The 26110-nt window shown below is 42.2% G+C and overlaps 1 protein-coding gene across 5 annotated transcripts in view; it reads right to left on the bottom strand.

The window, feature by feature from the left end:
* LOC126091654 (serine-rich adhesin for platelets) overlaps positions 1-4694 on the bottom strand; it is a 443990-nt gene extending 439296 nt beyond the window's left edge. For 3 of the 5 annotated variants that reach the window (XM_049907085.1, XM_049907086.1, XM_049907090.1), the window contains exon 1: positions 4622-4694. The gene's annotated coding sequence lies outside the window, so the exon portion shown is untranslated. Of the gene's footprint in view, positions 1-1065; positions 1180-4621 lie in introns of those variants that run through there. The other 2 variants (XM_049907087.1, XM_049907089.1) reach the window with 1 other exon arrangement.
* Between the last annotated feature and the right edge of the window lie 21416 nt (positions 4695-26110).

Raw genomic sequence — 26110 nt, 5'->3', positions numbered from 1 at the left:
TCACCTCTTGTTCGCATTGACAGCACTTTGAACAGTGGACGTTACATTTCAGATGTGTTACGACCCTTGGGTCTACCCCTCATTCGATCCCTGCGAAACCCTACATTTCAGCAGGATAATACACGACCGCATGTTGCAGATCCTGTACGGGCCTTTCTGGGTACAGAAAATGTTCGACTGCTGCCCTGGCCAGAGCATTCTCCACATCTCTCACCAATTGAAAACGTCTGGTCAATGGTGGCCGAGCAACTGGCTCGTCACAATACGATAGTCACTAATCTTGATGAACTGTGGTATCGTGTTGAAACTGCATGGCTAGCTGTACCTGTACACGCCATCCAAGCTCTGTTTGACTCAATGCCCAGGCGTATCAAGGCCGTTAGTACGGCCAGAGGTGGTTGTTCTGGGTATTGATTTCTCAGAATGTATGCACCCAAATTGCGTGAAAATGTAATCATATGTCAGTTCTAGTATAATATATTTGTCCAATGAATACCCGTTTATCATCTGCATTTCTTCTTGGTGTGGCAACTTTAATAGTCAGTAGTGTACGTTTCAATCTTGCAGTGGGCAACGATCCTAATGTTTTGTATCATCTGTGCATACAATTTCCAGGACTTGTTTCTGCAGCTAACCAGCTCCCTCAAGGTTGTCGCGATGCGATAATGCAAATTTTTTTTTCTAGGCAGTAGCACCCATTATTTTCTGATTGTTGTCTAATGATTGGTGCTTTTATTTCCATCATTTACTTTACGTAAAAGAAGCAAAGGCTTACGTGACATTTGCATTCGTAATTTACAGTTGGAAAATTATTAAAGTTACTTTCTCAAGAAGGCGAGAGGACATCGAGAGTTCTTCGAGATCTCTTGTAACCGTCGCGGAGAAGTACCATCGTTCGTTGAACGTATTCTCGAGTCTGGCTGCTTCGCATGGGCATTGAACTGCGCACGGCAACAAGAGAAGAGCCCCTCGCGAACCGCCCCAGAGGTATTTAAAGCCGGAGCGCGAATTCTTGGCATGGCGCGGCGCGCCGCGCGCACACAAAAGCAGTCAGCTGTCGTTAACCAGGGACAGCCGTGAGAAGTTGGGCCCGGCGTGGCGCCACCGAAACTCCGGCAGCGAGTCCACACTCTCACGTCCAGCCGACACGCGTAGCTGGAGACAAACTGAGGGCGCCAGTGGCGGAGCCGGTGATTTAAACGGCCGGGTCCGTCTCTTCATAAATAGCTCACTTTTCAAATGGATCTCTTACGGCGCCTCGGAGCTCTGCCAGGATAACTTGTAGTGTTCCTCCTGTTTTGTTTTGGGCCTATTTTCTATTCCAGGAACAGGGTTGTTAATTATCTCAGCTTAGTCCTACTCCAGCGGAATTAAACGGCCAATGTCTTGTCCTCGTCCAGTTCTCCAGCTCGCTGTGCGAGTCCGTCAGTCGTCTAGTGAGGTATCACCTTATCCATTTAAATTTACTTAATTATCCCTGAGGTCATCATGCAATGGAAGGTACGCGGCAGACCAGTCTCAATTATTCCCCTTCCTATTCCACTCTTGGATAGTATGTGGGGAGGAAGACCGTGCTTTCAATCCTGAAGAGCAACGAACTACTGTAACGGTACCAACTTGGTCCTTAAACGATGAAGTTTTTCTGCATAGAAATACATTCGACGGTTCTGTTTTCGATACCATTTGTTGCGATGCACGTAACGACATGGTTGTGCTTTCTTTCATTAGTGATAGTTGGGGATGTCTTTGACGCTCTTCTGCTGAAAAAAAAAAACAAAGCTGATCATTAGTGATCGTTTCGGATGTCTTTCACGCTCTTCTGTGGGAAAAAAAAAAAAAAAAAAACAAAGCTGAGACCTGCAAATATTATGCAGTTCTTCTTTGAACATTTAGCATCTATTAAGTCAATTTGGTGAAAACCCCAGTGTGATAAAGTTTAGTTCTCCAGAGAGATCTATTTTATTCCTTTTTCACAGATGACCTACTATCTCAGATTTCGTCCGCTGACTTAGAATCTGAACTTTCCTTTCCCCACTAACAGGACTTGCAAAGTGCTTCCACCTTATATTCCTTCGACCTGTCACTGCGAAGTATGTCACTTGTGTGACTGACTTCCGTGGTTTATCATGAGTTCTGCTGTGTTACACTATCAGATCTTTTAATTTACATATTGATGTTCAGGTGCGAATCTTTGTGATAGATATTAACATTCTGTACGTCTTCGTAGAGTACCACCGGGCGAGGTGGCGCAGTAGTTAACTTACTGGACGATTCAGATCACCTTCCGGCAATCCAGATTTATGTTTTCTGTGACTTCCCTACATCACTCCACACAAAAGTCGAGGTGGTTCCTTTGAAAAGGACGCGGCCGATTTCATTTCGTAATGCAAGCTTGTGCTCCGTCTCTAATGACCACGCTGTCGACGGTATGTTAAACTCTAATCATCCTTTTTCCTTCTTATTACAGAATCTAGGAATTTTTACGCATATAACATTGTCTGAGGGTTACTGACCTTATAAACTACATAATTCCTTATGATGATGGCTAGGAAATCATCTTTTCTTCCTCATTCTACACCAGACGCTGAATTTGCTACGACCTGCGTCCTCATCCATGAAACTTTGCCCAATTCTATCTACTGCTAAATTTTCGGTTCAATATTAGTTTTAAAGCAGTCCTGACACCTCGAAACATGGGGTAGTATTGTTTTCCCACCTATGCGGAGGCACCTAACGGATCACCCACAGTCACAAATTACAGCTATCCCTTACGTGGGTGTGACGAAGAGGTTAGTTTCCCGTGAAAACTGAGTTCTGCCAGTACGACAGTTGTAGCAACTTAATAAAGAAATTTAATTTGAGATGTTGGACGATTGGATCCATCAGGATATCTTATCTTAAATGCCTCATAACTGATCATGCATCAAAATTTACACTGAGTGTGGCTCTGTCAATAAGACCATCTCGTCGATAACAGTTAGTTCTTCCTAGTTCTTATCTAGCACAAAGAAAATTGATGTCAGTTATTGGGAGGAGAAAGATTTAGTACGATGGAACTTAGACCTAAGATATGATTGAGTACGAATGGCATGTCCTGTGCCACACATATTCTGCGGATACAATACGTGAAGGAATTATATGATTTTATAGATATTTTGTTACAGATTTGAGAAAATACTCGTTCGCGATGTAGGTCCTACAGTTATCTTCTCGTCATTGCGGTTATTCGAAGACAGAAATACCATATTACTGTCCTAATGACTCCATCAGTGACAAAAAGTAGCGGCAGTTGCATGATTAGAATATTAGGAAAGTAAAAGGAGATAGGTTCCGCTGACACAGGTCATTCGAATTAGTAGTGAAGTTTTGGAGGAAGAAATAGGCATTGGACAATGAATCTTATCGGCATTCATCCATACTAATTAACGAAACCTTCCAAATAATTTGAATCAGGAGGTCGAATAGGAATATTAACGTAGCTCTACGTGAATACGACTCACAGCCCTTAATCGCTGTGCTTCCCCACTTGTTGTACGCCATTATTATTAAGAGCTGGAACAACACTGTAACACAACTTCCGTAACATTTTATACGAGAACTTATCGATCTCAGAAAGTGAAGTCTAGTAACATCCTGGCTTCAGGGATATCTTGTGTCTCTTAATTACCTGAGAAACTCTTGTCTGAATTTCTGATACGCTTCGTATTAATATTTAATCATCTTCATAAGTGACTGTAGTACATAGCTTACGATTTCCTTGAAAGCCTCTATCACGACTGCCTCAATTCCTCCTAGTAGAAGTCAACTGAGGTACAAGGTTTACCAAAGAAGTACTATTGGGGTATAAAAATGAAAAGTAATCTTCCTGGTGAGATGACATTTCAGAAAAACTTGTAACGACGCTTAAGAATAAAAGTTTCACGTAGGTTCTCGCTCTGGTTTCAATTAGGTCTACAAGCAGATATTTATAAAGTGCCCTTGAATTTTTTATTGACGGAGGTCACAAATACTCTTCTGCAAACAGAAGGGAAAGGCTTTTCTAGTGTTCCAACTGGATTGCTGATATCTAACATCAGTGTGGTCAGAAGTAAATAATTGTACTGGAGACAGGTTCTGGCAGAGGCCTGAACAGCGTATCATATAAGAATATTGCCTCCAAATCATAAGGATACTCTTTATAGTGCACTGTCCTCGCACCATGTTTTAAATGTGTCGCAGGTAGATCGACTGAAAATCCCGACTACTCGCATACTCTGGTCGGTTACCTCCCGCACATGTTTCATGAAATATTGTCATGTGAATGAAGTCGGAAATTAAGTCCATCCGCAGCCAAACGGTATTAACAGTCAGCTGCGCTGGCTTCAGGAACAAGAACATTTGCAAAATTGTACGGAAGACTTGAAACGTACTGGGTTGTCAATAGCCGAAGACAGCAACCTCAGCATCTGGCCACATCGTATCCGTTGTTCGGATAACGTGTCGAGAGATCCCTCCACAACAGCGGAGTAATGATGTATCGGCGCGTTAATACAGACGACGCAGGCGTTATGAGGCGGTGGAAAGAGACGTGTGTTAGGCGCGGCTGGAGCTAGCGCGCGGCGTGGCCGCCACGTGGACTCACCGGAAGGGGTGCAGCAGGTCCTGTCGCGGCCGCGGTCGCTGCAGGTGTTGCTGTCTGCCGGCGGCGCCGCGGCGCCGCGACGCCGCGCGACGCCTGCCGCCGCCCGCCGCCCGGAAGCCGGCGGAAGCTGTCGAGCGCGCCCGAACTGTCGCCGCCCTCCGCTGTCGCTGTCACCAGCGACGTGAGGCTAGGCTGACGACTGCTCACTTCACTCGGCATGACAGCCAGTGGACGCAAACTAGGGATCGAGAAGTTCTTTTGCTTAGAGGCGTACTACTGCAGCAAAAAGTACACGGAGCAAGAATGCATCAATAGAATTACCTTGGACACATCTGTCAGGTGGTTCCCTATTTCTATCTCAATGATGTACATAGCCTTCATTCCGAGCGACAATATTCGGAACGAAACGTACACTACTGGCCATTAAAATTGCTACACCAAGAAGAAATGCAGATGATAAACGGGTATTCATTAGACAAATATATTATACTAGAACTGACATGTAATTACATTTCCACGCAATTTGGATGCATACATCCTGAGAAATCAGTACCCAGAACAACCACCTCTGGCCGTAATAACGGCCTTGATACGCCTGGGCATTGAGTCAAACAGAGCTTGGATGGAGTGTACATGTACAGCTGCCAATGCAGCTTCAACACCATATCACAGTTCCTCAAGAGTTGTGACTGGCATATTGTGACGAGCCAGTTGCTCGGCTACCACTGACCAGACATTTTCAATTGGTGAGAGATCTGGAGAATGTGCTGGCCAGGGCAGCAGTCGAACATTTTCTGTATCCAGAAAGGCCCGTACAGGACCTGCAAAATGCAGTGGTGCATTATCCTGCTGAAATGTAGGGTTTCGCAGGGATCGAATGAAGGGTAGAGCCACGGGTCGTAACACATCTGAAATGTAACGGCCACTATTCAAAGTGCCGTCAATGCGCACAAGAAGTGACCGAGGCGTGTAACCAATGGCACCCCATACCACACGCTGGGTGAAACGCCAGTATGGCGATGACGAATACACGCTTCCAATGTACGTTCACCACGATGTCGCCAAACACGCATGCGACCATTATAATGCTGTAAACAGAACCTGGATTCATCACGAAAAAATGACGTTTTGCCATTCGCGCACCCAGGTTCGTCGTTGAGTACACCATCGCAGGCGCTTCTGTCTGTGGTGCAGCGTCAAAGGTAACCGCAGCCATGGTCTCCGAGCTGGTAGTCTATGCTGCTGCAAACGTCATCTAACTGTTCGTGCCGATGGTTGTTGTCTTGCAAACGTCCCCATCTGTTGTCTCAGGGATCGAGACGTGGCTGCACGATCCGTGACAGCCATGCAGATAAGATGCCTGTCATCTCGGCTGCCAGTGATACGAGGTCGTTGGGATCCAGCACGGCGTTCCGTATTACCCTACTGAAGCCACCGATTCCATATTCTGCTAACAGTCATTGAATCTCGACCAACGCGTGCAGCAATGTCGCGATACGATAGACCGAAATCGCGATAGACTGCAATCCGATCTTTATCGAAGTCGAAAACGTGATGGTACGCATTTCTCCTCCTCACACAAGGCATCACAACAACGTTTCACCAGGCAACGCCGGTCAACTGCTGTTTGTGTATGAGAAATCGGTTGGAAACTTTCCTCATGACAGCACGTTGTAGTTGTCGCCACTGGCGCCAACCTTGCGTGAATGCTCTGAAAAGCTAATCGTTTGCATATCACAGCATCTTCTTCCTGTCGGTTAAATTTTGTGTCTGTAGCACGTCATCTTCGTGGTGTAGCAATTTTAATGGGCAGTAGTGTATGTCGCCCTGTCTTATTCTGCTTGGTTTGACCACCGCTTTTAAAGGTTGTTGTTGTGGTCTTCAGTCTGAAGTTTTGTTTGATGCAGCTCCCCATACTAGTCTATCCTACACAGCGTCTTCATCTCTCCATAACTATTGCCAACTTACATTTATTTGACGCTTACTTGATTTAAGCCTTGGTCTCCCTCTACAGTCTTGACCCCCACAATTCCTTCCATTAACAAACCGACAGTCCCCTGATGTCTCAAGATGTGTCCTATTAACATACCCCTTCTTTCATTCAAGTTGTGTCATAAACTTCTGTCTTCCATAATTCGATTCAGTACTTCTCATTTGTCACATGATCCGCCCTTCTAATGTTCAGCATTCTTCTACATCATCACATTTCAAAAACTTCTATTCTCTGCATGAAATGTATACTGTCATAATAACAATAATAATAACAACCCACAAGAGATACTTTTTTAAATTGTATTTGCCCATTCCGATTTCGAATGATCCCTCTTTCTCAAGCGTTACGTAGATACAATGAAGCTGTTACCACCATATACAGTGGTGTGCAGACTTTAAGGACAGACGTAGGGCAAAATGCATTCTTGCACTTAAACATATATATCTCCAAAAATATTACAGCTAAAATAGTACAACTTGAGCTTACTGTGTACAACATAATGCTTAAAATTCTGTGCAATTTTTGATTGGAAATGCGAATCGAGTTCCATTTCATAAGGATTTAAATTTTTAATTACCATTGTTTCTTTAATGTACATTTTCTCATAAACTAAGCAAGCAATAAAACTGGAATTTCATATTTTATATCTGCATAAGAGGCTAATAAAACTTGTGGAACAGATTTTAGTTTAAGGTGATAGTTGCTTTGAAATTAATTTTTCAGTTTTGTGTTACCTGGGATAGCTCTATTTTTTTCAAATTTTAAAGAAGAACTTTTCTCAGAGAAAAGGTAATAGAAAAGTGCTGCACAGGATTATTCAGTAAGTAATTCTTCAGAACTATGCCAAAGTTCAGGATGTTAGGCTTTATAGTGCCTGAGAAAATGTACATTACGCACTGAAGAGTCAAAGAAACAGGTACACCGGCCAAATTTCAGGATGGTAGCTTTTATAAGTCCTGAGAAACGGTACATTATACACTGAAGAGCCAAAGAAACTGGTACACTTACCTAATATCGTGCAGGGCCCCCGCGAGCATACAAAACTGCCGCAACATGACGTGGCATGGACTCGACTAATGTCTGAAGTAATGCAGGAGGAAATTGACAACATGAATCCTCCATGGCTGTTCATAAATCCGTAAGAGTACGAGGGGGTGGAATCTCTCCTGAACAGCACGTTGCAAGGCATTACAGATATGCTCAATAATGTTCATGTCTGGGGAGTTTGGTGGCCACCGGAAGTTTTTAAATTCAGAAAAGTGTTCCTAGAGCCACTCTGTAGCAATACTGGACGTGTCGGGTGTCACATTCTCCTGCTGGAATTGCACAAGTCCGTCGGAATGCACGATGGACATGAATGGAAGCAGGTGATCAGACATGATGCTTACGACCTGTCAGTCGTATCTAGACGTATCAGGAGTTCCATATAACTAAAACTGCACACGCCCCATACCATTACACAGCTTCCACCAGCTTGAAGAGTCCCCTGCTGACATGCAGTTTCCATGGATTCATGAGGCTCTCTCATAACCCGTACACGTCCGTCCGTTAGATACAATTTGAAACGAGACTCGTGCGAACAGCCAACATGTTTCCAGTCATCAACAGTTCAATGTCGGTATTGACGGGCCCAGGTGAGGCGTAAAGCTTTGGTCGAGCAGTCATTAACGGTACACGACTGGGCCTTTGGCTCCGAAAGCCCATATCGATGATGTTTCGTTGAATGGTTCGAACGATGACACTTGTTGATGGCCCAGATTTGAAATCTGCAGTAATTTGCGGAAGGGTCGCACTTCTGTCACGTTGAACGATCCTCTTCAGTCTTCGTTTGTCCCGTTCTTGCAGGATGTTTTTCCGGCCGCAGCGATGTCGGAGATTTGATGTTCTACGGGATTCCTGATATTCACAGTACACTTGTGAAATGGTCATACCGGAAAATCCCCACTTCATCGCTACCTCGGAGATGCTGTGTCCCATCGCTCGTGCGCCGACTGTAACACCACGTTCAGACTCACTTAAATCTTGATAATCTGGCATTGTAGCAGAAGTAACAGATCTAATAACTACGCCAGAAACTTGTTGTCTCATATAGACGTTGCCGACCGCAGCGCCGTATTCTGCCTGTTTACACATCTCTGTATTCGAATACGCATGCCTATACCATTTTCTGTAGCTTAAAATGTCAATTTACAGCAATTCGCATTCCAAGTTTTATTTCAATTTTGGACAGTACTGCTATACCTCTACGACTAATGCTGTTCATATCCATAACCTTCATTCTCTTCCTCGTTTTCCCGGAGTAACCTCTTCCCCTGCCTTCCTTTCCCAGCCATCTTTCGCAATTTTTCTGCCGCTGCCTGAGCTTTGTCCGTTTGCGCTTCATTGATGCTTCTGAGTATTTTCAGTGTGGATGCACCCGGATGAAAGCCTAGTCTCTTCAGGCACTTAATCCTACCTACATTTCCACTATTGAACACTAGAGAGGCATCAAATGCAGCTATCTTCACAACTGAGGACACAAACACTGTGTTTGGGAAACGCATCCATGTAAGGTGTTTGTAGCTGTCATTCGAATTCTGTGTATTCAATGCACCTTTTTAGCAGTGGTTTTTCAGCAGTTCAGGTTTGGCTAGGTACCTGAAAGTTGGTTAACATCTAAAACAGCAAGTGGCAAACAATGTTTGCGGGTGTATGGATTTTCATTGGCTTCTACCTGAAGATATTTGCACCACGATATGTCACAGAGGGTTGCTGAGGATTATCATCTGTGGAAAGTTTGTAAAAGAATACTGCTCACACGGCTTGCTGCATTGTTTACACACTACGTAGGTTACCCCTGATAGCTTTCCCATAGTATATTTTTAAAGTGTGAATTTCCTTGTCTGTCAGTCTGTTAACACCTCCCAGTGGATTTCCATCATCTAATTTCTTGCCTTTCATTTCTTTCTTCAATCTGAGATGTCTACCTTCCATTCGCTTTGGACATACCACACACATTCCAGTTTTTCATTTTTAGTTTGTGAGCCATAAGGATTGCTTTCTAAAACAGTCTTAAAAGCATGGAATCTCCATCGCCTCACATACCTAACACCATATTGTTCAACTGACCTTTGGAATATTAGTTTCTTCCCAGCTGCTTCCATCCTACTACTTGACCCCTGGGAATTCTTGCTGCACACTTTCTTGTGTTACTGCTGCCACCTTCCTTCTTCACTGCCATCATTGTTCTTACTTGTGACACACTGAGAGCAATATTTGCTCATTACTTGGAAGTCTAAGATTTTCCCTGTATCCACACTCATAGATGATACACCTTCATCCAGGTTCCATCAAAAGAGACACACAGATCTGTCTTGACTACACAATGTCCTTCTCATCTTTCATTGTTAATAATTACAGCTTCCTTAACAGCTGCTTTTATGTAATCGCTGCACTCAACTTCAAGAGCACTGAGGAGTGTTCTGAGTGTTCTGTTGGAACCTGTGAATCTAGTCACTGGTGCAGACATCTTCATCAAGCTACAAAACAAATTTGTGCCTTCTCTGCCTACACCTATGCATCTCATCTACAATCTTGCATTCCCCTCATCTTCCCATGGAGAACAAAAGTCTTGAACTGAATATCATAATTACAAACTTTACAAAAATATGTGTATTACTTACAATGCCAATTCTGTCATTGTCATCATACAGTCTAAGACCCTTGACTGACAAGAACCACATGCGCATGAAACATTAATGATATGGACAAGCAGTTCTAAGTCAATTAGCCTAAATCCATTGGATAACTCATCTTTGACACTGTACACAGCGTTATCAATTGCTTCACTAGTTTATTCTTCGATGAACTCAGTGCGTTTGTCGAAAATTGTTCTTCACACTTAGGAGCAGCATCTGTAACACTTTTATTTAAATTCATGTACCTTTTACACCTGAAATTCGACATTACTCATTTCCTTGAATATGTGCCCACTGTTATGACCCGTTTCAAGCAAAACAGGTTGATAAATGCAACACTATAAACTGAAATAAGTTTGTAGCACGTACTATTAAAAAAAACGACGTTGTATACGAAGGAACAAGCAAAGACAATCTTTCTCTTAGCCTTCTAGACTCATCTGTAGTCCATTTTGATTGTGTGAACGGAAAATTAACGCACAAAAAGTTTCTAGCGTAGAGAAGGTGGCAGGTGCAGATGCCCAAAGAAACTTTTTGAAACATGTTTCTAGCCAGAATTCGATCATGAATGGTGGCGATGCTATTCTTAAAGAAGCACTCTAATAAATTACGCAATAAAAAATAAGAATTTTTTTCTCACTTTTGCCCTACATCTGCCCGTAAGGACGAAAGTAGCTTTGCATAATATGCCACTACCAAATACAATAGCTCGATGAAACTAGGACTGTACATAGACAGAACTGCCACAGTATGATCCAGAAGGTAAAGTAAAAGAAACACGTAATGAAACGAACAGAAATGCGACCTTTATTCAACGACGATAGTTACACTGAAGTCATTACGATTCATGATGATCCTCTGGATATTAAAAAGGGTGTGTAATAACCTAGGATAAAAGTGCAACGTGCTCCCATGCTGGCCACAAGGTTATTAAGAAGTTCTTTAGGTAGGGCGTTCCATTCCTCCACAGCGTAGTTGACAACGGCTGGAAGGTCGCTGGTGTATGTCAATGTGCCGCTATGCGTCTCATCAGCGCATCCCACGTGTTCACGATGAGACTTAAAGGGGGATGAGGGAAGGGGGGGGAGGGGTCCGGGCAGGCCAGTCCGTTCTTCCAGTATCCTCTCGTTCCAAGATCTCCTCCACCTGCGTTCTTCGATGTGACCAGGCATTCTCATTCATGAAAATGAAATCAGAGACAAATGCACCCCTGAAAAGATGCACATGGGGAAGAAGTGAAGTGTCAAAACAACGTCGAAAGGTCAGTGTACCGTGTTCAAAGATTTGGAGGCCAGTGCGCCCATACAACATTATGCCTCCCCATGCCATAACACCTGGACCACCAAAACTGTGTTCCTGGATGCATTTCGAGTTCCCATCTTTCGGCACGTAATGCACCCAGGAACATTGTCGAACATGATTTATTGTTGGTCCAGGTATTATAGTATGGGGAGACATAATGTTACAGGGACTACTGACCTCCAAATCTTTGAACACGGTACATTCACTCGTCAACACATCGAAAAACGCAGACGGAGGAGCTCTTGCAATCAGAACTCACTTTTTTTATAATATGGTATTAATTTTCATTCTTTAAAAATAACTGCTGGCTGTGGAGGTTGCATCATGGCATTCCGTGTCTATTCTGGGTGGCCATCAGCTTATCCACATCCTTTTCTCCTTGTACTCAGTTCCCCGGAATGCAATGGTGAGTAATGACTTAGATGTACTTTGCCAGCCAGTACTATGAAATATATTTAAACTCAAATATTGATAAAAGAAGTTATCTCGCTTGTTCGTCTTTTTATATCACTCAGAAAAGGATAATTTTGATGGGATCCGTATGTCAATCAGTAAAAATGGAACCCTTATAGGGTAGCTTTGTGGTCCGTCAGTCTGTCTGTTTGTTTGTCAAACTACTAAACACCTGTTTTCTCAGGAACAGGTGAACATATCTAGTTGAAATTTTTTTCACATGCTAAGGTCTGCGGTCTCTTGGCGGTGTAAGAAATTTAAAGTCAGTGTAATCAAAAGATACGGCCATTAATGTGAAATATTTTTATATTCACAAACTCACTAATCGAAACATATAGAGTAATACCCGTTGACCTAAACTCATGAAATTTACGAATGAGGAAGGTTTCACAGAACAAGTGAGAGGAAAAATTCTATAATTAATAATCTGCAATTATATCACACGAAAAAAGCATTTTTTCGTCTTTTGTTATCCGACTGTTTGTCTGTCCATCTGTTAAGACTCCTTTTTCTGCATATATGGCCAATATCTACATCGATAACAGGCGAAAATCTTCGAGGTTTTCGATTCCCGGGATGGGTGAACCATCTATATACATAAATAAGTTCATACGGAACCCTCGGTGGGCGAAAACGTCAAGAACCTGGTTTACAGGTGTGGGAATGTTCATCAGACCATTGTTGAGAGCCTTGACACATCACCGATACATTGTGCCCAGCAGGTGCAGCTGTTTGTCGATATGTTCATCCAGCTTCCCATAGGCCCACAATGCGACCCCATTCAAATTGTTGAAGTTGTTCAACAGGAGTACATACTCGTCAGTGGGGCATGGTTGTGCACTAGAATAAATGTTGTAAAGACGTTCATCTCTAAACTCAGCACAGTTACTGCATGCACAGTCAAAACAGAGGGTGCACTGCCAGGTCTCCTGAGAGTCATTTGATCGCTGATGACTGAGACGAATGAAGCTCTAACACTACAACCCATCACCATGTACATATTCCACCTTGGTCCCACTGAACGCAGTCATTGAGAGTGTTGAATTTTTTTAGGGTGTGAGTGTGTGGGTTTCATTTTGTCAAGTTGCACAATGGATTGATCCAACAAGTACCCTTTGGCTCCTGCAAGAAACAATTTCCACCTCACACTGCTACAGAACTCAGACAGACGATCCTAATGTACCAACAAGAACTGCTTGAAAAACATTCAGCAACAAATATCTTCTGGAGTCGTCCACTGTAAGGAAAAGACACAAAAATATTCTATGTTCTTACGTAACTAGTGGAATACTTGGGTACTGGAGTATTGCTAGTAGTGTAAGAAAAACATTAAACGGACGAAAAATATTATTTACTGCAAAAATTCTGAGAACACAAGTGAAACTTTTTCTTATAAAATAATAAATCTCTGGGTTCTTTTCAGAACAGTAGATAGCCTCTTATTGATAGGAATGCTATTATTTTACAAAGTAAGGAAAGGTTCTTTTCTCCCTTTTCTTTAAGAATGTTATTTACTCGGCAGAATGGCTGAGAGCCGCACCTACATAACTTGAATAACTTTTCTAGGTATGGTCAAGGCTGTTGCGTGAGAAATGTAATGGAGTGTACTGTTAGGGAGGACAGATGGGGCTCCCATACGCTGTAGCGCACAGTACCGTGAGCTGCAATGACAGCTGCCTGCGTCGCTTGCTGCTGACAAATAACACAACTATCTCTTTCTATTTGGATTGACCTTCTCCAATAAAACTCTCCCTACGCTTTGATGAAGTCAAGGACTCCTATCCGCCCCTAGTCAAACTATTGGTGTGGTACACCAGTCAGATAACCAGCCCACTGCGATGCCACTCAATATTCCCTCGCATGCATTTAACTGGTACGCTGCCCGTGTTCACACTGCACAATAAGTGTGGTGCCCAACACAGTGAACAACGCTCAATTGTGAGCGACTCAATATAGAGTATCACTCCAATTTGCTAATGACAGAGGTGCTCTCCCAGTGAAGTACTGAGGAGAGACTTTGTTCCTGTCTCTTTGCATACACGTACAAGCACACTCGCTCTCATTACATGTTCCTGCTCCAAGAGCGACAATGGAATGGCCCCTTCTTCTGGAAAAATTGCAAGTGTATATCATTCACTGTCTTCCCGCACTCCTCTGGCTCTTTGCATCAGAAATAGTCTGCCAATCAGCGTTGCTCTTTTAAATGGGAGAATAACGTTCCGTTTAAGTCGACCAATGCGTAGCATCTTCGTTAGGCGTATACTGTCCTCCTGTGAAATCTCCGTTACTAAGTAGTTAGTCCGTCAAAAAATGTGTCTTCTGGGCGCTCCCACACAATGTAGCGAATTTGCTTTTAAGTCGAACACAGGGTCGTTATCCCTTTGCTCTGGCAAAAGCTGTCCTCTCTCTGGGCAGTCGCTCTGGCCAAAGTAGGTGTGTTGACCCACCCCTCTGAAGGTATGGATCTCCCAGCGGGCACCCCTCTGAAGCGACGGGCCTCCCAGAGGGCTGGTTGCCTCTTTAGAACGAAAATTCCTGTGGCTGGCATGATGTGTACACCAGCCTCGACTTTTTCAACCTTGGTGCACACTTGCGATTTACTTATTAGATTTGCATATCGCTTACATGAATTCATACAAAATTGATTCTATCTTATCGAGTTTGGATTCGAATGAAGCGTCTTGATGTGCAGGATACGATTGTGAGGACGGAATATGTACGAAATGAAGGTCAGTAGACCACACGACCTTAAATCCCCCCCCCCCCCCCCTTGTGACAAAATTTTTGTCTGGTGTTTCTCAATGCTGAGGAAAACATTGACAAATTCAGGCAAAAATTATTCTTTTAGATTTTCCAATAAATTTTCTCAGCCATTCTTAACAATTTTGTAATTATTTCTTTATTGCTATTGTTTCTAGTTTATAATTATACAATTTGTGTTTTGTTGTTAGGCAAAGATAGACTTTACAAAGTTTGATTTTCTTTGTCGTTGTCATTACATGTCTCTGTTTTTCTTTTTCATTTCCAAAAGTTGTTTTTACAATATTAATTTTCTAAACTCGTTAGTGTACAGTGTATCAGTGTGAATGTTCGCAAAAGCTCTGTTGTGTCACTTTGTTTCGTTTATTTCTTTCTTTTGTGTGTCACTGTTTTTTTTTTTTTTTTAAGAATGAAGAAGCTAAGAAGCTTTTCTCTTAATTCTATCCTTGGTACTAATGTTATGATCGCAACAAAAATATATTTATGAACTTTCTTTACAGAAGGAAAATACTATACAATTCTTTTTCTAATTCTACATATAAAGGAAATAAGAGATTGTATGACTATGCTGATTTAGTTTCTTTCTAAAAAATTTTGAGGTATGTATAAATTAGGGACTTTACATATTTAATACAATAATTACTTTTACAAATAAGAAGGTAAGTATTATTCACGTTTATCTAATTTTTATAATCTACACTGGTTGTATTTACTCTGTCCGTTTCTTTGTTCGACGATCCCCATGGAAGTGCTGGAAAGCATCGACTCATTTATATGGGTGTCACAAATCATGTGAGAAGCACTCTAGCATGTGATGTCGGGTCTTATTTGTTGATGATGTCATCATGAAATGGTATTTTTAACTGACGATGATGACTGGGGTTTATTGATGTCTGTTTATTGATGTCTTTATTGATGTCTTGGCACTCCTTTGCTGTCACATCTGGGGCGGTATGGCAGTTTGATGATTGTAGTAAGTTGGTGGTTACTGATGATCGTCAGCCAATATATGTGCCGTGACATCTTGGTACTCCATACCTGGTTCGGTATGGCAATTTGCTGATGTGGTAGGGAGAGTGATGTTTATTTTGCTGAATCCATTTCTGGATAATGTTTGTTGGTACTGCTTAAAATTCTGTTTGCCATTCATTTGTATTTGTTTGACTATTCAAGGTTTATTTTTGGAGAGGTGGTTGTAGTAGTTACAATGCCTCAAAGTTCATCGAAAGACGTTCGTGACAATTTTCTTTGTAGGATAGGAGAGGAAGGTATCTTGCTGTCTTCTGCCCTTCTTCGTCTTGCATCTTCTATTCTTCTCTTTTTTCTTGCATTCTTCTGTTCTTCTTGGGCTAGGAATATGTGAATTTTAATGTAGGAAATATACAGGATTTGTAGGGTCTGACTGCCTTTCCAAATATAAGTTGATGAGTTTATTTCTTGTACCTTCTTTGTAGTCTCGTCATATCATGATTCTCCCCACACTTGTCCATGAAGTACCAGTATCGTAGCATATGACATTTCCATGCTGCGTGTTGTTCTTCTGAAGTCCAACCTGGTTGCAACCTGCATTTCCAGTGTGACATTGGTCTTCATGTTGTTGTCATTGCCCTAAGTGTTTTCTCACCATGTCTTTACCCTCTCCGTCGCTATCTCGAAGTATCTGGTATTGAGGCAGCTGGTGACTGATGGTGGCGATGTCCCTATGACGCGTAGAAATATTTACAATTTTTGTTTTACATATACTTGTTATTGTTATTTACAAAAAAACTCTGATTTTATATATTGCAAAAATGTTCTGATAGTGTCAAAAATTATTAGATTGATATGATTTCTTTTCTTTATTCTAATTATGTCCTACCACTTCTTCATCCTTTTATGGGTTGTATGTCATTTCTCGTTTGTGTGCATGTTGCAGGATACTCAATACTACAAGAAACTGTTAGTCTGTTTTGTGCCCCTTTTTTGTGTTGTTCTGTTGATCTATTAATTTTTTTTTTTTTTATTTAGTGGTTAGTACAAGATAGAGTGGACGTTAGCTTGCCTAACCTCTTCCGCATTTTTCACGTAAATCTTTACGTTTAGCAGTATTCAGTGGCCTAACGTCTACTTCTGGTTTCTCTTTGTTGTGTTGTTCTTGTCTCTGTGGACCATAATTTCCTCTGTAATTATTTGCGGCCTGGTCTCGCCAGTTGTTATTTCTGAGATCGTGACCTTTTTCAAAGTACCCTTGACCATTGACATTTTGATTCCTAAACCCATATTCACCACTGTATGAGTGTCCGTTACCGTTCCTAATTCGGTACCATTTATTCTGGTTCTCGTTTCTATGCAAATTAGCATCATTATGCCACTGTCCTGGTCTGTTAAATTGCCCGAAATTATTGTTATTAGGATTACGATTATTATTATTGGAATATTCGTTCCTAGTCCTCTCCTTTTGCCGTTCCCTCTCCTTTCTTTTTTTCTTTCACCTCGTCTTCTTTATACATGAATTCAAGTTCCGTTAAGACCTCTATGAATTCTTCGGTATTTTCATTTTTTTCCTACTGTCGCCTGTTGATATTTTACCGGTAACTTCATTCTACATAGACGTATTAGCTCTCCGTTACTGTATGATTTGTCTAGGCATTGATTCTTTTTGTCCATTATGTCAAAGAATTTTACCACGCTTTTCTCACCTGAGTTTTCGTATGGTGTCATCTGAAGTAACTCGTATTTAATTTTGTTTTGCGCCTCCTTAGACCAATACCTTTCCAGAAATGCTGTTCTGAACTGTAGATAAGACGTACAGGTAGCAGCGATCTTTTGCATCACCTCCGCTGCTGTTCCTGACATGTGTGCACAAATGAAGTCAAGTTTGTGAGCCACGCTTCAATGGTTTGGCAAGCGTACTTGGAACTGATCGATGAATGTGCGTGCATGCAAGCTACCGCCTTCTTCCTTGAAATGTTGAAATTTTCTAACTGTTAGTAAGTGGTCTATATCAAATCTACTCATAAATCCGGTTTGAGGCTGATTCATCGACTCAAATAATCTGCCACTGCTTGTGTCATCTTTCTTATTTTCTGGTAATCTACTGCCTGTCTGCATATGCATAGTTTCCTGCCCCATAATTGCATCGTATCGAATCATTGGCGAACAAAGGTGTTCGTTTGTGTCTACTCTCGTCATTTGCGGTACTGTACCTGTGCTACTGTTATACTGTGTCATTGGATTTACTGGTTCAGTCGCCTGTCTTTCTATTGGTATCGGTTACTGTATGTGTCCTGTTTTTCTAGATACTGTGCCTGGTTCTGTGGTATGTCATGTATAACTTTAATCGGGATTTCCTGTTTCGATTTCTGCGCAAGTGTTACGTCTGGCCTTGGTTCTACTTGAACTTTCTACGCTGCGCTTGTTCGTATACTGAATTAATGCTTGACGTATCAGTTGTTTCGCTACAGATGTAATCGGTCTCGATCTTTTCTTCGATAGTTTGTGTCAACTCTGTTCGAAGTTTTTCAAACTGATCTTTGTTTTTAAGTTCTATCTTATTGATCCGCTGATCATATTTTTTTGAGTGCAACTTTTGCGACCTTGCTATGAATTGTTTGTTCTCCCGAAATTTGTATTGGACCTTGTCCACGTCAGTGCATAATTGCTGCTGACTTTGTGTTAGTTCCTGAATTCTTTCTCTAGATTCTTTCGCGTCTTTGTTTGTCTGTGTGATCTGACTATCAATTCTAGCGATCCCTTCTTCCACCTGGATTTTAACCTGTTAAATCTGTGTCTTTATCTCTTGTCTCAAGTTCTGATTATCCTGTTCCAATTGCTGATGCTGTTCAGTTATCTGTGTGTTAATATCCATCATCTGTGTATTCTGTTTCGTTATACTATCGTTCAATTTTTGTAGCATCTTCATGATCGCGTCCTGTCCTGTAACACTGCCTTCTGCTGAACTGTGTGTTCTCGTTCTATTGTTTTCTACTCGGTCAGTTACGCCGTTTACTGGGCTATGCTGTGGCGTTTCTAAGTTTGATAACTGCAACAATCCCTACTGTCTATCATTGTCCCTGTGTTGATCTTTGTATTGAGGACAAGTTGCGTTTCTCAATGAACCATTACGTGGCACAAACAATTCCGCACGCTGCCCTCTCTGTTGTGTATGTCTTGTGTTTGCAGGTACAGTTGCGTCTGTTACGGAACCTTTTCTTGGCGCTTGTAACTCTATAAGATTCTGTGCCCGTTGCTGAGGCACATTGAGAATGTGTACGAGAGGTTCGACGTTTTCTTCATGTTCCCCTCTTCCTCACTGTCTGCTTCTCTTTGAACGTTGAATAACTGCCGATTCATTGACTGGATTGACGCGTATTCTGTCCCTGAATATATGGCAAACAAACGAGTTTCCTGAGCTCGTTTCGCTGCTAACTTCTGCCATTTCCTGCGTGGGCTGTCTATTTCTGTCTCAGAATGTGCCCTACACGGAATTTCGTATTCTGGAAATTCGATGTTTTCGTCCCTTCAATTCCCATCTGTCTGATCTGTCTCAATTCTATCTCAATCTGAGTCTGCTGATTCAGCAGCTCACCGACTGTCCTATTCCTTGATTCACCGTTTGTCCTATTCTCAGGTTCACCGTCTGTCCTATTCTCAACAAACTCGTTTATTGGCAGTTTATCTGAGTGATTCTCTCCCATCCTGTCTACTTGTTGTCCATCCCGTAACCTTTTGGTTTGTGCTCTTGTTAACATAGAAGTTCTTTTAACACACCATAACCCTATTTACAAAACTATACGACCACTTACCAGTTGATTGAACCAACAACAACAACGTCGTAAATTCTCTGCTTCTGTGCTATCTGCTCTGCTACAGTCTCCAATCTCCACCTGTGCGCTTGCAAAAGGGAGAAAAAAGTTACTTCTTAATTCTAACTCATTTGATACTGCATCACTCTGCGTTTCTGTGTCTTCCTGCATCTTTGTCTATCACCTGAAACTCCTACGCCCTATCAGCTAGTCAAAAATCGTGAAAATCCAAAATTTTCCAACACAGTAACACAAGACCTTGTCCCTACCATTCTACTTTCCTCGCTACTTGTATCTATTCTAATCCATGATCTTTGCAAATATCGCTTTACGATATGAAAAGATTTCCAACTATGATAGCGACTGGCTGTACCTAACTCTGACACTATCCTTTCTTATCAATCTCCCTATTTTTACCTGGCAGTTTGACCTATCCTGGCATTTTCTATGAGTGTGTGGGTTTTATTTTGTCAAGTTGCACAATGGATTGATCCAACAAGTACCCTTTGGCTCCTGCAAGAAACAATTTCCACCTCACACTGCTACAGAAGTCATACAGATGCTCCTAATGTACCAACAAGAACTACTTGAAAAACTTTCAGCAACAAATATCTTCTGGAGTCGTCCGCTGTAAGGAAAAGACACAAAAATATTCTATGTTCTTACGTAACTAGTGGAATACTTGGGCACTGGAGTATTGCTAGTTAGTGTAAGAAAAACATTAAACGAACGAAAAATATTATTTACTGCAAAAATTCTGAGAACTCAAGTGAAACTTTTTCTTATAAAATAATAAATTTCTGGGTTCTTTTCAGAACAGTAGATTGCCTCTTATGGATAGGAATGCTATTATTTTACAAAGTATGGAAAGGTTCTTTTCTCCCTTTTCTTTAAGAATGTTACCCAAGCGGTTCTAGGCGCGTCAGTCTGGAACCGCGTGTCCGCTACGGTCGCAGGTTCGAATCCTGCCTCGGGCATGGATGTGTGTGATGTCTTTAGGTTAGTAAGGTTTAAGTAGTTCTAATTTCTAGGGGACTGATGACCTCAGATGTTAAGTCCCATAGGGCTCAGAGCCATTTTTTTTAAGAATGTTATTTACTCGGCAGAATGGCTGAGAGCCGCACCTACATAACTTGAATAACTTTCCTAGGTACGGTCAAGGCTGTTGCGTGAGGAATGTAATGGAGCGTACTGTTAGGGAGGACAGATGGTGCTCGCATACGCTGTAGCGCACAGTACCGTGAGCTGCAATGACAACTGCCTGCATCGCTCACTGCTGACAAATAACACAACTACCTCTTTCTATTTGGATTGACCTTCTCCAATAAAACTCTCCCTACGCTTTGATGAAGTCAAGGACTCCTATCCGCCCCTAGTCTAACTATTGGCGTGGTACACCAGTCAGATAACCAGTCCACCGCGATGCCACTCAATATTCCCTCGCATGCATTTAACTGGTAAGCTGCCCATGTTCACACTGCACAATAAGTGTGGTGGCCAACACAGCGAACAACACTTAATTGTGAGTGACTCAATATAGAGTATCACTCCGATTTGCTAATGACAGAGGTGCTCTCCCAGTGAAGTACTGAGGAGAGACTTTGTTCCACTCCAAGAAAGACAATGGAATGGCCCCTTTTTCTGGAAAATTGCAAGGGTATATCATTCGCTGTCTTCCCTCACTCCTCTGGCTCTTTGCGTCAGAAATATTCTGCCAATCAGCATTGCTCTTTTAAATGGAAGAATGACGTTTCATTTAAGTCGCCCAATGCAGAAATATGTAGCATCTTCGTTAGGTGTATACTGACCTCCAATGAGAACTCTGTAACTATGCAGTTGGTCCATCAAAAAATGTGTCTTCTGCATGCTCCCATACAATGTAGCGGAATTTGCTTTTAAGTTGAACACGGGGGTCGTTATCCGTTCACTGTGGCAAAAGCTGTCCTCTCTCTGGGCAGTCGCACTGGCCGAAGTAGGTGTGTTGACCCACCCCTCTGAAGGTATGGGTCTCCCAGCGGGCACCCCTTCTGAAGGGACAGGCCTCCCAGAGGGCTGGTTGCCTCTTTAGAACGAAAATTCCTGTGGCCATCATGTTGTGTACACCAGCCTCGACTTTTTCAACCTCGGTGCACACTTGCGATTTACTTATTAGATTTGCATATCGCTTACATGAATTCATACAAAATTGACTCTATCTCATCGAGTTTGGGTTCAAATGAAGCGTCTTGATGTGCAGAATACGATTGTGATGACGGAATATATAAGAAATGAAGGTCAGGAGACCGCGCCACCTTACAAGGGCAGTGTATATTCGAGGATACCTCTTTAAAAAAACACACAATTTCTGCTTGTTAATATTTCCGCACACTATTTGTTGGGTTCCTCTAATTTCTTTTCCAGAAATATAAGAATACATACAGTTGAGATTATGGTCATCAGTTTTACTAATAGTTTTTACAGAGCTTATACAGTGTAACCCAAAAGTTCGTTAACATTTGAAAATCAGTATTTCACGGAATAATGTAGGTAGGTATGTAAAAATTGACACAGATGCTTGAAATGACATGGGGTTTTATTGAAAGCAAAAGAAGCGCACAAAATCGCTAACAGATGGCGCTCCATGTGATAAAAAAGCAGTAATTAGCATAACATCTGATTTTTAGCAAAGACAACGTTCTTCAAACATATGCTCAACATGTCGGCCATCATTCATCACCAATACCAGTAGTCAAGGGACTATGCTGTGAAAAGCACTGTACAATATATCAGTGGCTAAGGTGAGAAATTGCTGACGGATGTTTCTTTTAGCTTGGCTAAAGAGCTGGGACAACCGTAGTAGATTCGCGACTTCAGGTAGCCCCACACCCAGTAATCACACTTGTAGAGGTCTTGGGACCTGGGAGGCCAAGCGTGATAGAAGTGGCGGCTCAGCACGCGATCCTCGACAAACGATGTGTGGAAGAAATCTCTCACATGTGTGGCAATATCGAGTGAAGCGCTATTCTCATATGAGTCATACCTTCCAGCATGTGATTAACAGCCAGGCTATCAATTATGCTATTCTTTACCATATGGGCGTACCTCGCACACGTCATGCTGACAGTTTGGAAAGGAGCATCCCACATTTACTTGAAGGAAAAGGGTCCGATCACGACTGATGTGGTAAATCCGCACCACACCATGACTTTCTCGTCAAGCAATGGGATTTCCACGACATTGTTATGGTTTTCGGTAGCCAAAATTCTGATTGAGGGTGTTGACAAACTCCCAGAATGTGGAATGGACTTCGTCGTTCCACAACACGTTACACAACCAATCGTCATCTTCCCCCATTTCTGGAAGTGCCCACACCGCAAATGCTCTCCGTGTAACGAAATCGGTGGCTAGCAGTTCATGATGGCGCTGGATTCTGGGTACTTCTTAGTATTGTCCAAACAGTAGTCCGTGGAATGCCGGTGCGACATATACTTCACGACCGCTGACTTCACCATATGGAGGCGAACCCGCTAAGTCTCCATTTCGTTCTGAACTGTCCAAGTAGCAGTAGGACCTGTGTCTGATGCCCATTATGAACCGATCCTCAAACAACCTGTGGCTTCAGACTTCGCGGTAATTTTCTTCACAGTGACACTTGTTGCAGGACTTCTACCCGTTCGAATACCCTTCTTATGGCGATAGGAGCGTAAAGCTGTGGTAGCGGATTCTCGATACTGATAGTAATGCTTCACTAACAGTGTCTTTTCTGGTAAAATCAACATATCGCGTTTGTTGGCTCCCTCTCTTACTAAAACTCATTTCATACATGATTCTCAGACGTCATCATTGACGCGTTGCTATCCAGCGCCGTGTGTTGGCCTGTTTTTACGCTCATTTTTGATTTCAATAAAACCCTATGTCATTTCAGACATGTGTGTCAAGTTTTATCTCTCCACCTGCATTATTTCGTAGATTAGTACATTTTCGAATGTTAACGGATTTCTGGGTCTCCTGTATCTTAGCAAAACATCTGAAGAAGTAAATGAAATTAAAACAGCACTTTGGCAGAAGAAATACTCACAAAATTCAGAAAAATATGTTCAAGTTCCAGTAACTCCATTGTAGGCCTATGCTGTTCCGTTTCACAGGAGGTAGGGCAAACAAAAAAAAAAAAATATATATATATATATATATATATATAGGTGCAGATGACAAATTTTTTGAAATATCACCTGTAACAGAGCAAGCGGAAAGGAAAATTAGCAACCAAAAGTGCTACTAAATTATATGATTTGTAAAAAAAAATGTTAGTGTAACTCATGACCCCCTCCTTTATGTATTTATTTCTCCGCTGTAACATACGTTTTGCTGTAAAACAGAAGTTGAAAAGAGGGCAAAAAAACCTAAATGTGTGTGGGAAATTGTGAACAAGAAGAAATTTGTTTTGCTGAAAGGAGAACCTTAAATATATACTTCCTGACAAAGAAAGTGAAGGGCCCGGAACCGGAGGAGAAAACGAAATGATGTTACTTCAGTAGTTATAAAATCGTTAATATTTACGAAGAGCTAGGCAGCATGAACCGAGTTGTAGTATAACGTTATACTCCTTGTGGCCTGGATTCACGCGCTGATTCGGTCGGGAGGGGCGTTACAAAACCATTGTATCCTCTCCATAGGCAATGTGGCCCACATGTGTTGTAACTGGTTCTTTATATCCTGGGTACTGTCACTGGTACGGAGTACAAGTCCAAGCTGATCCCACACACGTTCTATAGGGAACATATCCGGGAACCTTGCTGGCCACGGGAGTACGTCAACACAACACAGTCGGTTCGCAGAGATACATGCCATGTGTGGACGACCGTAGTCTCGTTGAGAAACAGTTGCATGAGGACGCAGGATGTCTGTGACGTACTGCTGTGCCGTCAGAGGTCCCTCAGTCACCACCTGCGGCGTTCCGAAGTCATATCTGATGGCTCACCCTACCATGACGCCAGGAGTAGCCTAACAACACTGTGCCTCTCCAAAGTATTGGAAGAATGATATTTCTCCTCTGGTCGTAAAGGTTCTTGGTGACGGCATAGTATAGAACCGTGATTCATCGCTGAACTCAATGCGACGCCATTCTTCAAGTAGTCCATGCTTCCCAGTCACGGCGCCACTCCAAACCCACCCGAATACCTCACAAATCTGGATTTGCACGATTCGAACAGCCGGCTAAATGGAAACCCACAATGACACCTCTTTCAAGCCCTGTCAGGTGCTGATAACACTGCCCCACACGAGTACGCGGCATCTTCATGTCTTTCGCAGTGATTACACAACATCGTACGCTGTCCATTCCCCTTATACACCGTGCTAGGCCTCGTAACAACACTAAACACAAGCTACACTAATACACTCTCGTGGCTAATCAACCTGTCACAGAGAATTGCAGCTCTAATCATTTACATACCTGCCAATGGTGTGTACATGTGCGAAGTTGCACTGACATACAACGTCTTCTGGGTGCTCCACTTTCTTTTGTCAGACAGTGTATTTTTCTGAACATCGAGAATTGAAGAGATGCAGTAGAAACCATAATTAAAAGATCATTACTTGTAGTGTTTTACTATAAATCACTACTTACAGCACGTATTGATGAGTACCTTCTGAAATGTCAGTGGTTTTCGCAGTTCGTGATGATAGATGTCGCGGTATTCATTTGAGGTAATGTAGCATTTTTTAAGAGAGAGAAAATCATTTAAAACGTGAAGAGACAACAAATTCCTTGTTTTATTTTTATTTTTCGGACCGTACGTTTCTCTTTTTAACATAACACACGAAGGAGAAAGATCAGGTGACCTTGGTGCACACTTCAAAACTACCAAAAGCGATCCAACACCCCAATAATCAAAGTGCCGTACCACTTGTGTTAGGATTGTGCAGTGGCTCCATCCCGTTGCAGAAGCATTTCAGTTCTTAGTGCCAAAAGAACCATGTCCATATATTCTGACAACAGTTTCTGTAAAAAAAATGCAGATACCAGTTAATCGTTATGATGATTTGCTACTTAGTCACTTCTTCATCAGTAACACTGCACCGCCCGTTAACTGAGGAACGACTATGCTAATAGCTGTCCACAGTATGATTAGCGTTGTGACGCATAATTGTGCTAGTAATATGCCCATTCTGCCCATTCAAGTAGCCATCACTGCAAAAAAATTCCAAGAAAAAAAAAAAGACTCATCACGAAGAAATCATCGGAATGGGAAGGAAGTCGGTAGATGTGTTGTACAGGTACAGGCAGACAAATGATTACAATTTTGGAAAAATTATATGATTTATTCAAGAGAAAGATCTTCACAAACTGAGCAAGTCAGTAACACGATGGGTCCACCTCTGGCCCTTACGCAAGCAGTTATTCTGCTTGGCATTGATTGAAAGAGCTGTTGAATGTCTTCGTTAGAGATATCGTGCCGAATTCTGTCCAACTGGCGTGTTAGATCGTCGAAATACCGACGTGGTTGGAGGGCCCTGCCATGATGATCTCAATTCGGGAGAC

Source organism: Schistocerca cancellata, chromosome 1 (genome assembly GCF_023864275.1).
Source record: "Schistocerca cancellata isolate TAMUIC-IGC-003103 chromosome 1, iqSchCanc2.1, whole genome shotgun sequence".
In the NCBI taxonomy this organism is placed as follows: domain Eukaryota; kingdom Metazoa; phylum Arthropoda; class Insecta; order Orthoptera; family Acrididae; genus Schistocerca; species Schistocerca cancellata.
Note: the sequence above shows the minus strand (reverse complement) of the source record. Positions and strands in the feature narration are given on the sequence as shown.